At 32.4% G+C, this 13,991-nt stretch overlaps 1 pseudogene; it reads right to left on the reverse strand.

Moving 5' to 3' along the window:
- Window positions 1-13,212: 13,212 nt before the first annotated feature.
- On the reverse strand, window positions 13,213-13,343 carry LOC111756708 (U2 spliceosomal RNA; annotated as a pseudogene).
- Window positions 13,344-13,991: the final 648 nt, after the last annotated feature.

Genomic DNA, 13,991 nt, shown 5'->3' on the forward strand with positions numbered 1-13,991 from the left:
TAACAAGAAACCAGGAAATAACAATTTAACACCTGCAAGATGACTCAAAGACAAACAACATAAGGTTGATAGGGATAAATGAAAAAGAAGGGGACAACATAAAGGATGTCAACAGGATATTTAGAGAACTAATAGCTGAAAATTTCCCAAACATGAGATTGGAAACTGAGAGCAAGATGAATGAAGCATATAGAACTCCAAATAGCCATAACCAAAATAAAACTATACCCAGATATATAATAATCACCATCTCAGAAATTGAACAAAAGAATAGAATATTAAAAGCTGTCAGAGAGAAAAGGCAGATCACCTATAAAGGAAAACCTATCAGAATTACAGCAGACTTCTCAGCACAAACAATAAAATAAAGAAGAGCATGGAGTGAAGTATTTCAGTTTCTAAAGGAAAATGATTTCCAACCTAGACTGATGTACCCTGCAAAACTGTCCTTCAAAATCCATGGACAAATAAGATACTTCCATAAAAAAGAACAGCTGAAGAAATTCACGATCACCAAGTGAACCCTGCAAAGAATACTGAAAGACAGCCTAGATACAATTTGGAAAAAACCACTAAATAAAGAAGACAATTAAACAGAACAGAAAGATAAAGATGCAACAGCAGACAGAAAACATGTCAAAAATAAACCAATACATATGAGTTATAACCATTAATGTAAATGGTCTCAATGCACCAGTTAAAAGAAACAGACTGGCAGAATGGATCAAGAAACAAAGTCCAACCATATGCTGTCTACAAGAAACCCATCTAACCCAAAAGGATATTCACAGACTAAAAGTAAAAGGATGAAAAACAATACTTCATGCAACAGGAACCCCCCCCACCAAATAAACAGGACAATCTGAACTTCAAATCATTAATGATCAGAAGGAATAAAGAAAGTCACTACATACTGATTAGGGGAAAACTTCAAGAGGAAGAGGAAAAGGTCACTGAAATATATATGCACAAAATTCCATAGCACACAGTTATATGAAACAAGTATTAAAAGAAATGAAAATCCAAATTAGTAGCAACACAATTATAAGAGGAGATTTTAACACATCATTGACACCAATGGACACATCAACCAGACAGAAAATCAGCAAAGAAATAAAATAACTGAATCACACATGTGAACAAATGGACTTGATAGACATATACAGAGTATTCCGCCCAACAACAAGAGAATACACATTCTTCTCAGCAGTAGATGGGTCATTCTCTAAAATAGAGCATATATTAACTCACATAACATATTTAAATAAAGGCAAAAGGGTTGAAATAATCCCCTGCATACTATCGGATCATAGCGCTATGAAATTAGAAATTAATGATCAAAGATACTGCAAAAATCCCACAAACACATGGAAACTGAATAATACACTATGAGTTATCAGTGGGTCATAGAGGAAATTAAAGAAGAAATTAAGCAATACCTACAAACAAATGAAAACACAAATACAACTTACTGGAATCTGTGGGATGCAATAAAAGCTCGCCTGAGAGGAAAATTTATTGCACTGAGTTCCCACATCAGGAAAACAGAATGAATACAAATAAATAAGCTGATGTTACACCTCAAACATCTAGAAAAAGAAGAGCAAGGTCAAGGCTAAAGCCAAAAGAACAGAGCAAATTATAAAAATCAGAGCAGAAACCAATGCAATAGAGAAGAAGAAAACAATCCAAAAAATCAATGAATCAAAGAGTTGGTTCTTTGAAAGAATAAATCAAATCAATAAGACCCTAGCCAACCTTATAAAAAAAAAGAAGAGAAAGAGCTCAAATTCATGAGATAAGGAATGAAAAAGGTGAAATCACTACAGACCCTATAGAAATACAGAAGATCATCAACATCTATTTCAAAAACCTCTACTCTCAAAGGTATTGATTTTTCATGTGTAGAACTTTGGCTTACCCAGAGATGAGGGGAATTTTAATAGAAATGAGTAAATGAAATGCCTTAAGCTCTTTTAATTTCATTTCCCATGAATTCTTGTAATCAAAAGCTACCTATATGTGCTTCTCAAACACATATATGACCCTCCAATCTATTTCTGTCAATGTTTCTCCAACATCTATTTCAAAAACCTCTGCTCTCAAAGGTTTGATAACACAGAGGAAATAGATTCCTAGAAGCATATGAAGTACCAAAGCTAGGTCAAGAAGATGTAAAACTGCTGAATAACCCAATTTCTATTAATGAAATTGAAAACGTAATTAAGTCCTTACCTACAAAGAATAGCCCAGGCCCAGACAGATTCACTGCAGAATTCTACAAGAAGTACAAAGAAGACCTAATGCTGACACTTCTCAAACTCTTCAATGAAATTGAAAGGGAAGCAATCCTTCCTAAGTCATTCCTGGAAGCAAATATTACTCTAGTACCAAAATCTGAAAAAGACCCAACTAAGAAAGAGAACTATAGACCAATCTCCCTAATGAACACAGATGCAAAAATCCTCAATAAAATATTGGCAAATAAGATGCAGCAGGTCATCAAGAAAATTATGCACCACAAACAAATGGGATTCATCAATAGGATGGTTGGGAATATATCCTAGAAGATGAGCACGCAGAATCTTATAGATAACAAAAAATTTGATAAAGCTGTCAAATCTGTTCTATTGTAAAGTCTGAGCCTCAGCTCAGTTTTTTGAAGAATTATCCAGTTTCCAATTTCCTTAATTATGCCACTTCAGCAGAAGAGCCCTACAGTCTCTGATAATTTTAAGACAGGGACAGTTTGAGATTTTTCATCCTATCTTTTTGCTATATTCCAACACATTATTTTTTATTGACCCAATCACAGAGACAAACATATTCCCACATATTGGACTACTTGGAAAAATTCCTCCCAAGATAGACACAATAGAAAAAAAAATCTAAACAACTCCAGGAGCACTCCAGATATGTTATCTTGAACAAAGAGGCCAAATCCCTTCTCTGAAGGAGAGATAGTCTCTTTGACAAGTGGCCTGAGAAAAACTGCCAAAATTGAATCTTGAACCTTATCTCTCATCATGCACTAAATTAAAATCAACATGGATCAAAGATCTGAACACTAGGATAGAAAAACTGAGTCTGATGTAAGACAAAGTAGGCAAAACTCTATAAAACATAGATATAGGCAAATATTTTCTGAACAAAATACAGACTGCATAAGAAATAATACCAAGAATCAACAAATGAGATCACATCAAATTAAGACTTTTGCACAGCAAAGGAAGCAAACAATGAAGTGAAAAGAAAGACACTCTATGGAGCAGGAAAAAAAGTTGCTACCAGCTCCCCAGATAAAAGGCTAATATCTAGAATGTATAAGGAACCCAAACAAATTAGACAATCCAAAATTTAAATGAATAGACACTTCTCAGGTTAAGACATGCAAAATGCCAATAAACACATTCAAAATATTTAACAGCCCTGGCCAAATTCAAATTAAAATAACTTTGAGATACCCTCTCCCTCCAGAAAGAATGGCTATTACCAAATTAACCATTAATAAAAGCTGGTGAGGCGGTAGGGAGAAAATAACCCTTCTGCATTGTAGGTGAGACTGTAAACAGATACAGTCATTATGGAAAACGTTATGGAGATTCGTCAGAATCTAAAAGTAGAAATTCTATTTGACCCAGCTATTTCCCTTCTATGTATCTTCTCCAAAGAGTTAATCATACAACAATGATGTGTGCATACCAACATTTATAGCAGCGTTATTCATAATATCTAAATGTTGGAAATAGTCTATATGTTCATCATCAGTTGAACAGAGAAAAGAAATGTGGTATTTATATACCATGAAGTATTAATTTGACATAAAGGATACACAGATACCAGCAAGTACAGAGTTAGGGTTTGAAGCTAGCTGGGAAGAAAATATCTAATATGTACTAAAATATCTCTCACAAGTACATAAAACATGAAGCAACAATGAAGTGTTCCCATTCTTAGGTCTTTTTTCTGTGATTTTTCTATAACAGATTACTGTTTGAGATGAAATACTGAATTTGGCTTTTTTTTTCAACCTTTAGATCCTATGCATTAAATCATGAGCTTTGCCTTGCATTAGCCATTGTACCAGTGCTTGTAGCAGAAAATGGCGAATGTATGAAGAATAAGTCACATTAACAGTGATAAGAAGCATTTCAGAATTGAGCCCTACAGGGTCTTGCTTTTATTTTGAAAGAAATTTTATGTCATACAGTAAATTAATGGAAACATTCCATAGTAGTCTTTGCCAATGTGGCTCAGCACATTTTACTAGAAAATTCAATTTGCTGTGATTGAAAGCAAATTGGCAAAAGGTCAAGAGTTATCATTCCCCTTTGCATCAGTTCAGTGCTCCAGGCTTTAGATGATTTGCTATAAACTCATTTTCTCACTCTGTTGTTTTTCTGATGTTTAGATCATTTGCTGTTGTATGGCTTATAATTGAAGGGATGCGAAACAAAGTTCTTTTGGGGGGGGAAAAGAGTTTGTTATTAAGAAAATCAATATAGAGGTACTTGTATTGTAAAAATATCTAGGATTCAGCCTGTCTTTAAAGAATGTTTGATTGAGGTAGATAATACCCAGTAGAAGAATGTAGACTCATCTAATGTCACAAGAATATTTGGATATAATAGACATAACCATGAAAACATGACAAAATATTTCACTTACAGATTTGATTGTTGTAAAGTTTGACACCACAAGAATTACTGAGGTTATAGAAAGGCATTATTCCAAAACTATTAAGTTTTAGTGATTCTTCAGCAGTTTAAAAAGGTAAAGCAAGTTTTAATGAATAAATTTCAAGACCCATAGTAATTACTTGATGAACATTTAAATTAGTATTTCGAAAGTGATTGAAAATGATTTTATTATGAGCAATCCAGAGTGATACAGAACATGCATTTAGAACTGTAAGTTTCGAGCCAGTTTCTTATAGTAAAAGCTAGGAATGCTCAATTTTCAGCTTCAGATAGTAATATATTGATCATATATCTAAAGCTAATAATCCAACAGAGTATAGCATCAAGGGTACTTACAAAGACTACACATCACTTTTCAAAGTATATAAAGATAAGAGTGTAGTTTATTCCCATATATAGTGTTCATTGTAGTCTTTAAAACACTAAAATCCTTGTATTAATGAGACATTTAAAGAGAGATACAATAGGAACACCTATATGAAATTGTAACTATAAATAAAATACAGATGAATGCATTTGGTAGTTTGTATACAAGCTCCTTAAGGAAGAATATTTGTCTTTCATATCTTTTGAAAAAGGTCAGTGTCACAGTATACATTCAGTAGGCATTTTTACTGACTTGCTTACTCTTATGAATCCAGTGCAACACAATGGCACCAAAATAAAAGTTATCTAGGGTCATAGAGACTATATGAGCTGAAATTGACTTTCAGTTCCTAGAAATAACCAGAGATAATAAAGGGAATGAAGGTAAAGTATGCATTTATCCATGTGTGTGTCTGTGTTTGTGGGTGTGTGCATGTGTATGTACATGTGTGAATGTATGAAAGATAGAGAAGTATAGAGGGGAGAAGATAGAAACATTGACAGAAATAGATTGGAGGGTCATATATGTGTTTGAGAAGCACATATAGGTAGCTTTTGATTATAAGAATTCATGGGAAATGAAATTAAAAGAACTTAAGGCATTTCATTTACTCATTTCTATTAAAATTCCCATCTCTGGGTAAGCCAAAGTTCTACACATGAAAAATGAATACTGTGTAGTGCATGTCCTAAAGCTTAATGCAAAACAAAAGTGAAAATTTTAGTAGCTATCTCTTTTTATTTATTTTGGATTAAATAAACTTCAAACACTATTTCTTGCAATCTCTTACATGTCAGCATATATAAAAATTAACTCAAAGTTGATAAAGAAATTCAATTTAAATTCCTAAAAATACCAACGTGTTAAAAGAAAACTTGAGGGAAATACAAGTAATACAAGGGTTGATAAAATATTTTGTGAATGTTTAAAATTTTAAAAATTTATTACAGCAAAATGTATTTTACTGTAAGTCCTTCTGAAAATACTTCTTCTCATTTCAAATACACTTATTCCATCTCTTGCTCCTTTTTAAAGCACATTTCTGCAATTCTATTTTACAATGTGTGAATATATATGTATATATATGTATGTATATATATATATATATATATATATATATATATATATATATATGGTAAATGATGCTTCTGAGTGTCATTCAGCAAAAAGTTACATTTGAAAAATCACTCCAGTGCTCTTCTACATCCTCTTTCTGAGATCTGGCATGTTGGACCTTTTGGATCTTCTCCAAAGTAAAAATGGTCATGAAAGGTAAATGCTTTGAATGGATTCAGAACATTGAGGCACAACCACAGCACAACTAGACACTAACAAAATAAGACTTCCATAAATGCTTCAGAATCTGACAAGAAAGAGGGTATAAGTATGTTCAAATTGATGGAGAGTACTTTAAAGGAGATTAATGGCAGCATATGATTTACTGTAATAAATATTTTTTTAAAAAATTAAATATTTACAGTATTTTTTCTGTCACAGGTATATGAAGACATTATTATAGGCAAATGTATTTTTTGCATAAAAAGCCAGAAGCATAGAAAATGAAAGCAAAAATACACAAGTTGAATTATATCAAACTAAGAAGCTTCTGAACTTCAAAGCATATAATGAACAAAGTGAAGAGTTTACCTATACAGTGGAAGAAAGTTAGTGCTTATTATCCATCTGCCACAGGGTTCATATCTGAATATCTTGCAAATTCAAACAGCAAAAAAGTGAAAAAATCAAATTTTAAAAAAATGAACATCATCACTAATCATCAGGAAAATCCTAGATAAGTTACAATGAGATATAATGTCACCACAGTTAAATTGGTTACTATCAGCAAAGGAAAATTGGACCTGTCCATATCTGGGGACCCTCACTTAAGCCTAAGGGTACTGAAAATCATAGTTCAGAGCCCTGAAGCCATCTGCAGACCCTTGAGGAGGCATGCAAAGCACAGGAAGCTGCACCTAAAGAACAGTACACATTCATGAACCTTCAGAGAGTCCAAAAGGGAATGACAGGCAGTTCCTAGAGATCTGCAGACATCTGCAACCCTCAGTTATGCCCATTGAAAGACACATCACCAGTTCAGGAAGCAACTAACACTTGGCATCTGGCTGAATTAGAGAATCTCAGAAAAATTCTAAAAGGAGGGAAGAAAATATAGCCTCAAACTTCCAGGCCATGCAGAATAAGTGTGGGAGATCTAGACATGGAAGAATTTGGAAATCATCTACCTGAAATTTTTGAAATAATAACAATGGAAATAAAGAAATAACTCCATGAGGTTGTAAAGAAAATCAGATCATAAATAATCTCTAAGCTGAAAAAAGAAATAATAAATGTAATAAGAGAATTAGTGAGTAAATCAAAGAAGATATAGATAAAAACATAAAGAATGGGAAATTGATGGAAACTTTGAATGAAAAATATAGGAAAGAATTAGAAAGTATGAAACAGATTCAAAGAGATATCCAGGAAATAAGAATTCAATTTAAAGCTGGCAAAAACACATGAACAAAATTGAAGATAAATTCTTAGATCTTGAAGACAGGACTGTGGCTAGTGATCACAAAAGGAAAGATCTCATAATAATAACAAGGAATCAGGAACAATACAATAGCTTCAAGATAATGCAAAGAAACAGTATGTGATTGAAAGGTGTCAATGAAAAAGGAGTCAAAACAAATGACATAAAAATACTCCCAATACATCCAACCCAGATTGACATATGCTGAAGTAAGAGTTCAAAGTTAATGCAGAAATAAGATACTTCCATGAAACACTCCATGAACCACCAAAAGAATTCTGTAAAGAGTACTGAAAGATATTCCAGAAAGAGATAATAATGACCAAAATTTCAAGAATAAAAAAATGAAGCTACCAAGCAAGGCAAGTAGAGAAGAAAAGTAGAGAACTAACAGCAGAAAGATAACATGACAAAAATAAAGCAGTACATATCAGTTATAACCATTAATTTAAATGGCCTCAATTCACCAATCAAAAGAAATTGACTTGCAGAGTTGATCAGGACACAAAATCCAAAAATATGTTCTACATAACAAATACATCTACCTGAAAGGGCAATTCACAGCCTGAAAGTCACAGGATGGTAAAGAATACTCCATGAAACAGGGACCCACAAAAAACTAGGAGTAGCTATTCAATTTACAGGCAAACCAAAAATAATTAAAAGAGATAAAGAAGGGCACTGCATATTGGTTAGGGAAAAATGTCAAGAGGAATAGAACAATCTTAAAATATATATGCAGGAAATACGGGAGCACCCAGCTATACAAGACAAATAATAAGAAACATGAAAAATCAAATAAGCACTAACACAATTATAATAGGGAAGTTTAACACTTCACTATCACAAAAAATCAGATCAACTAGAAAAAATCAGCAAAGAAATAACAAAAGTGAATCAAACTTGTGAACAAATGGAGTTAGTAGACATGTACAGCATCCGAATACACATTCTTCTCAGCTGCACATGCATATTTGCTAAAATAGATAATTTAATAGCCCATAGAACATGGTTAAGTAAATTCAAAAGAAATGAAATTATCCCATGCATATTATCTGACCATAAATGCAAGTTTTTTCAGCATCACTTATTAGTGGGACTTCCTTTCCCATTCTTATTCCTTTTATTCTCCTTTCTTGTCTAATTGCTTTGGCTAGCATTTCCAAATCTATAATTAATAGGAGTTGTGGCAGTTGGCCTCCTTTTCTTTTACCTGCTTTTAGGGTGAAAACTTTTGTTTGTGGCCATTTAGTATGATGTCAGCTATTGATTTGTCATAGATGGCTTTTATCCAACTGAGGTAAAGACCGTATGCTCCAATTTTCTATAGGGTTTTTATCATGAATGAATGCTGAATCTTATCAAAAGATTCATCTGCATTTATTGAGATGATCGTGTGATTTTTGTCTTTGGCTCTGTTGATACGGTGCATTGCAAGTACTGATTTGCAGATGTTGAGTTTTTCCTGCACTCCTGGGATGAATTCCACTTAGTTATATTGTATAATCTTCTTGGCGATTTGCTGCAGTCTGTTTGCTCCTATTTCACTGAAGATTTTTGCATCTTTGTTCAATAAAGAGATTGGCCTTTAGTTCTCTTTTTGGTTGAGTCTTTCTTTTATTTGAGAACCAGTATAATATTTGCCTCCTGGAATGAATTATCGAGAATTCCTTCCCTTTCAATCTCATCAAAATTTGTGAGGAGCATTGGTGTTAAATTTTCTCTAAATTTCTTGAAGAATTCAGCTGTGAATCAATCAAGACCTGGGATTTTCTTTGCTGGTAAGATTTTAATTTTCAATTTCATAAACTGTTTCTAGATTATTCAGTATCATGTTTTTGATTCAGCTTCGGTAATTCATGCAATTCTAGGAATCTGTTCATTTCTTGTGTGTTTTTGATATGAGAGTAAAGATTTTCAAAGTAAGTATTGATGATCTTTTGTATTTTCAAAGATATGTAGTGATTTTGTTCTTTTCCTTCCTTATTTCATGAATTTGAGGCTTTTTATTTTTTTAAAATAATGTTTTCTAGTGGTTGATCGATTTTATTTATTCTTACAGTGAACCAACTTTTTGATTCATTAATTCTTTGTAATGTTTTCTTAGTCTCAATTGTGTTAACTTTTGCTCTGATATTTATAATTTCCTTCCTTTTTTGAGCTTTACACTGGACTTGTTCTTTTTCTGCAAGTAAGAGTTGCAGCATTAAGTTGTTTATTTGTGATTTTTCTGTTTTTGTGACATGAGAGTTCACTGCTTTTTATTCCATGTTCATGGATAGGAAGAAGCATTGAGAAACATTCTTACATAATAAAACATTGAGAAAATGGCCATACTTCCAAAATTGTTACACTAATTTAATGCAGTTCCAATGAAAATGCCATTAGTATACCTCACAGATCAATAAAAAACATTCCACAAATCCATCTGGAACTAGAAGAAATGTACAATAGAAAAGCAATCCTGGGCAACAAAGTTGAGGCAGGAGGCATCGCAATCCCTGACCTACAAAATTAGTGTGATAAAAATCAATATATCACAGTGATATATTTGCATATATGTTTTACAACAGCACAATTTGTAATAGCTATGTTTTGGAAATAACTCAAATGCTTTTGTTATTTTGATATGGATTTCATTGCATCTGTACATTACTTTGATAGTATAGATATTTTAAACACTTCTTACAGTCTATGAATACAAGTCAGCTTTCACTGGTTTAAGGGAACTCCAATTTTTCAATGACTATTTTGTGATTTTCAGTGTAGAAGTCTTTCATGTACTGCATTAAGTTATATCTACATATTTCCTTTTTAGAATTATACCCTATTTTTATATCTACATGCCATTTGAGTAACAGCCTTTCTAATTTAAATTTTGTATATTTCATAATGTATATAAATACAAATCATTTTATACATCTATTTTTATCACACTCTTTGTATTTTTGGCAGAACCATAAGGTTTTCTATATAGGTGATGATGATATCATCTGCATAAAGGGACAACTCTATTTTATCCTTTCCTATTTGAACTTCTTTTGTTTTTCTCTCTCACTTAAATTCTCTGCTTAATGTTTTCCCCACTATGTTGAGTAAAATGACTGAAAATAGACATCCTATCATTACTCCTAGTCTTAGATTTAAAAACTTCAGTGCTTTATGATTAATCATGAAGTTAGCTGTCAGTGCTCCATATATGACTTTTATTGTATTAAATTTTGTCTATACCCGATTTGTTGAGATCATATTGTGATAGTCACCCCCATGTTTATTGTATTACTATTCACAATATTTAAGATAAGGAAAAAAACTAAATGTTGACTGACACAAGAACAGATTAAAATAAAGTGGTCTATACAATATGCATACAGAGTAGAACATCGCTCATCTTTAAAAGAAGAAGGTAGGCAGGCAGGAAGGAATTATACAGTATAAGAAAATGTAGATGGACCTCAAAGACATTATGTTAAGTGAAACAAAGTAGTTACAGAAAAGCATTATAAGTTTACTTATATGAGGCATCTAAAATCAAGGGTTTGGTTAATGATTATCAGAGGCAGGGGAATGGGAGATGTAGGGAGTTATTATTCAACAGCCATAACTTTTCGAGTAAGTAAGACTAAATATTTGGTGTATATTATTCCTATAATAATAATAATAATAATAATGCACTTAAGCTTAAAGTTTAATAAGAGTTTAGATTTCGTTTTAAGTATTTTTACAATAAAATGAAAAATTTCTTAAGCTAATTTTAATTCATTGCAGCAGTCCAAATTAGGCTGTTTTGTTTTACTGTACTAAAAATCACTAGAACCTTATTGAAAAACATATTTTTATTCAGTATTTTTGGACTGAGGCTTGATATTTTAACTATTCATATTAGGACCCTGCTTCTGTCAGTTTCTGCCTGGATTATACACTTGGTAGTTACAAATACAGACTCTTAGGCCTCTTTCCAAAATTGAGATTAGAATCTACTTATTAATAGGATTCTACAAGTGATAATTGTGCACATTAAAGTTGGAACCTCACTAATCTAGAGGTCTTTTTTCCATTTGCAGCTGTAGGCCAAATGCACTGTCCAACTGATCAGCTCTGTTACAAAGATCTTGCAGTTAAAAGCAAAGGGAGTATGGGGGATATAGCTCAGCTACAGCATTTTCCTGGCAAGAGCAAGGACTGTAGTTCAATTCTTGGTATCAAATAAGTAAATAAATAAACAAACAAACAAAGGGGAGAAGAAAGGGACAAATTATAGGTGAATGATGGAGACTATTGCCTTTCAAGGAAGTTCCAAAGTATAATCACTACCAAGAGCAAGTTCAAAGAATATTTTGAAGGACATATTAATAGCACAACAAGAATATTATTATTGCCCATCTATGCAACATTTGACTTTTTCTGGCTATTTCCTACACATGCAGCTGTACAGTTCTACATGTGTATATCGGGATTTCTCGACTATGGGGATTTGGTTCCCAGGGAACAAGTGACAATTTAGCTGCTGCATTTGGACAACAGCAAAAAGGCATCTAGTGGATAAGAGGATAGAAATAGTGCTATGTGGGATACATTTTATGATGCATAGTTCAGCCACCCACAATAAGAAAATTATCTAGCTCAGGCTATAAATAGTGTTACTGTAGTTGACATACTCTGTTTTACAGCATATCTATTTAGAAACGTATGTTTATAATTTCTTGAAGAGGTAAAATCTTACTTGCAAAAGTACAAAAAAGCAGTTAAATTTTTCCAACGAAATCTTCCATTATGTGAACCTGAATCATTAAGATAATAAAATATAGAATCATCTCATATTGTGCAACCTTGTAAGAATGTATATGTATCTTTAAGGTGTAAAATTCCATTTTCTTTATGTGTGCATTAGAGCCATCCTGTAACTCTTCACTGTCTAATTTTTGGTTCTCATCAGTGTCAAAAAAATGTCAAAATTCAAGAACTACTTATGTGGTCACAAGAAATCATCAGTCAGTCTCAGGCACTGATAGGTGCCTTTTGTTCCATCAAGGTAACGTCTGCCACAGTCAATGAGGTGAATAAGAATCAGCAGTGGAGGTAGTTCTTCGAAACATGAAAGCTGGAAAAGGGTAGAGACAAGGCACCAGAAAAGTCTGGCTTGTTCACAGCAATAACTTTATTAGTTCATTTGCTTTTGACATATCGCAACAGATTGTGGTTTTACATGTGCTCACCTTTGTGCTTTGATTACATTAAAATGTATAATCTTCATAATAGTGTACATTGAAATGAGGAAGTTATATATTGCGTTCTGCACCACGATTTACTGAACAACACTTAACAAAGAACAAAAGAGTAGCTGATAATAGACACATAAAATTTTTTCTTTTACAAAATGATCTTAATTTGCTGACCTTAATTTGGTGACTGATGACGGTAAGTAGTTACCACATCAAAGATAATCAAACACACACACACACACACACACACACACACACACACACACACAGACACGTAACCTGTGGATTTCAAGTTTTACAAAGTAGTTGTTGTAAACAACTTCTTCTATATACAGTGCTATTTCAAAAAGTTTTTATCTGTTGTATTTTTAAAGATTTTATTGCTAAGAATGGTATGTGTCATAAATCAAAACTCTGAAATACAGTCTTTAAAAAAAAACAGGCTCAAATTTTCTCATATTTAAACTGATAAGAACAGATACTACACTTGATCTTAGCCAAAAGGCCAGGGAAGTGATTATTTAAAAACATCCAAAAGGACGAGTTTAAGTGAAATTTCAATGACTTTAATAATATCTTAAAATTTCAACACCCTTTGCTAAGTTTGCAAGCATGTGTTATTCCCTCATCAGAGAAGATAAAATTTTCTTTCCAAATTTTAATGAAAACTTTTCAATATTTAATAGTTGTGATTACAAAATGAGTGTCCTCACTAAATTCACTCAATGATACTCTCCTTCCATAAATCAGTTTGCTTTTTAAACTATGATAGCTACAAAATCAAGAGACAAAATGAAGTGAACTTGATTTTAAGAAAGCATGCTCAATCAGTCATGATGCTCACAAAAGATTTTTCACTTTTAACATATAAAATAACAATATGTGAAAATATTGCTTATTTAAGCAATGATATTCATACATTGTGCAGACATTGTATTTGCAGTGTATGTATATAATTTTAAGACTATAAAAACCATTGAAAGTGACTAATAGGCATCAAAGCATATCTTTATTTTTGTCACCTATTGTGCTTTTAAAATGAACTCTGTGGGGTAAATCTCTGTCATCAGATAAAAATTTCAGTACAGTTTGCCTTTTCTAATCATTTTTATATAACAGTAAATTTTGTGATCTTTAAGATTTTAAGATCTCTCCCTGTTTCCAAC

This window comes from Cavia porcellus, unplaced genomic scaffold, assembly GCF_034190915.1.
Source record: "Cavia porcellus strain 051 isolate PalLab524CR breed Dunkin Hartley unplaced genomic scaffold, mCavPor4.1 scaffold_3, whole genome shotgun sequence".
In the NCBI taxonomy this organism is placed as follows: domain Eukaryota; kingdom Metazoa; phylum Chordata; class Mammalia; order Rodentia; family Caviidae; genus Cavia; species Cavia porcellus.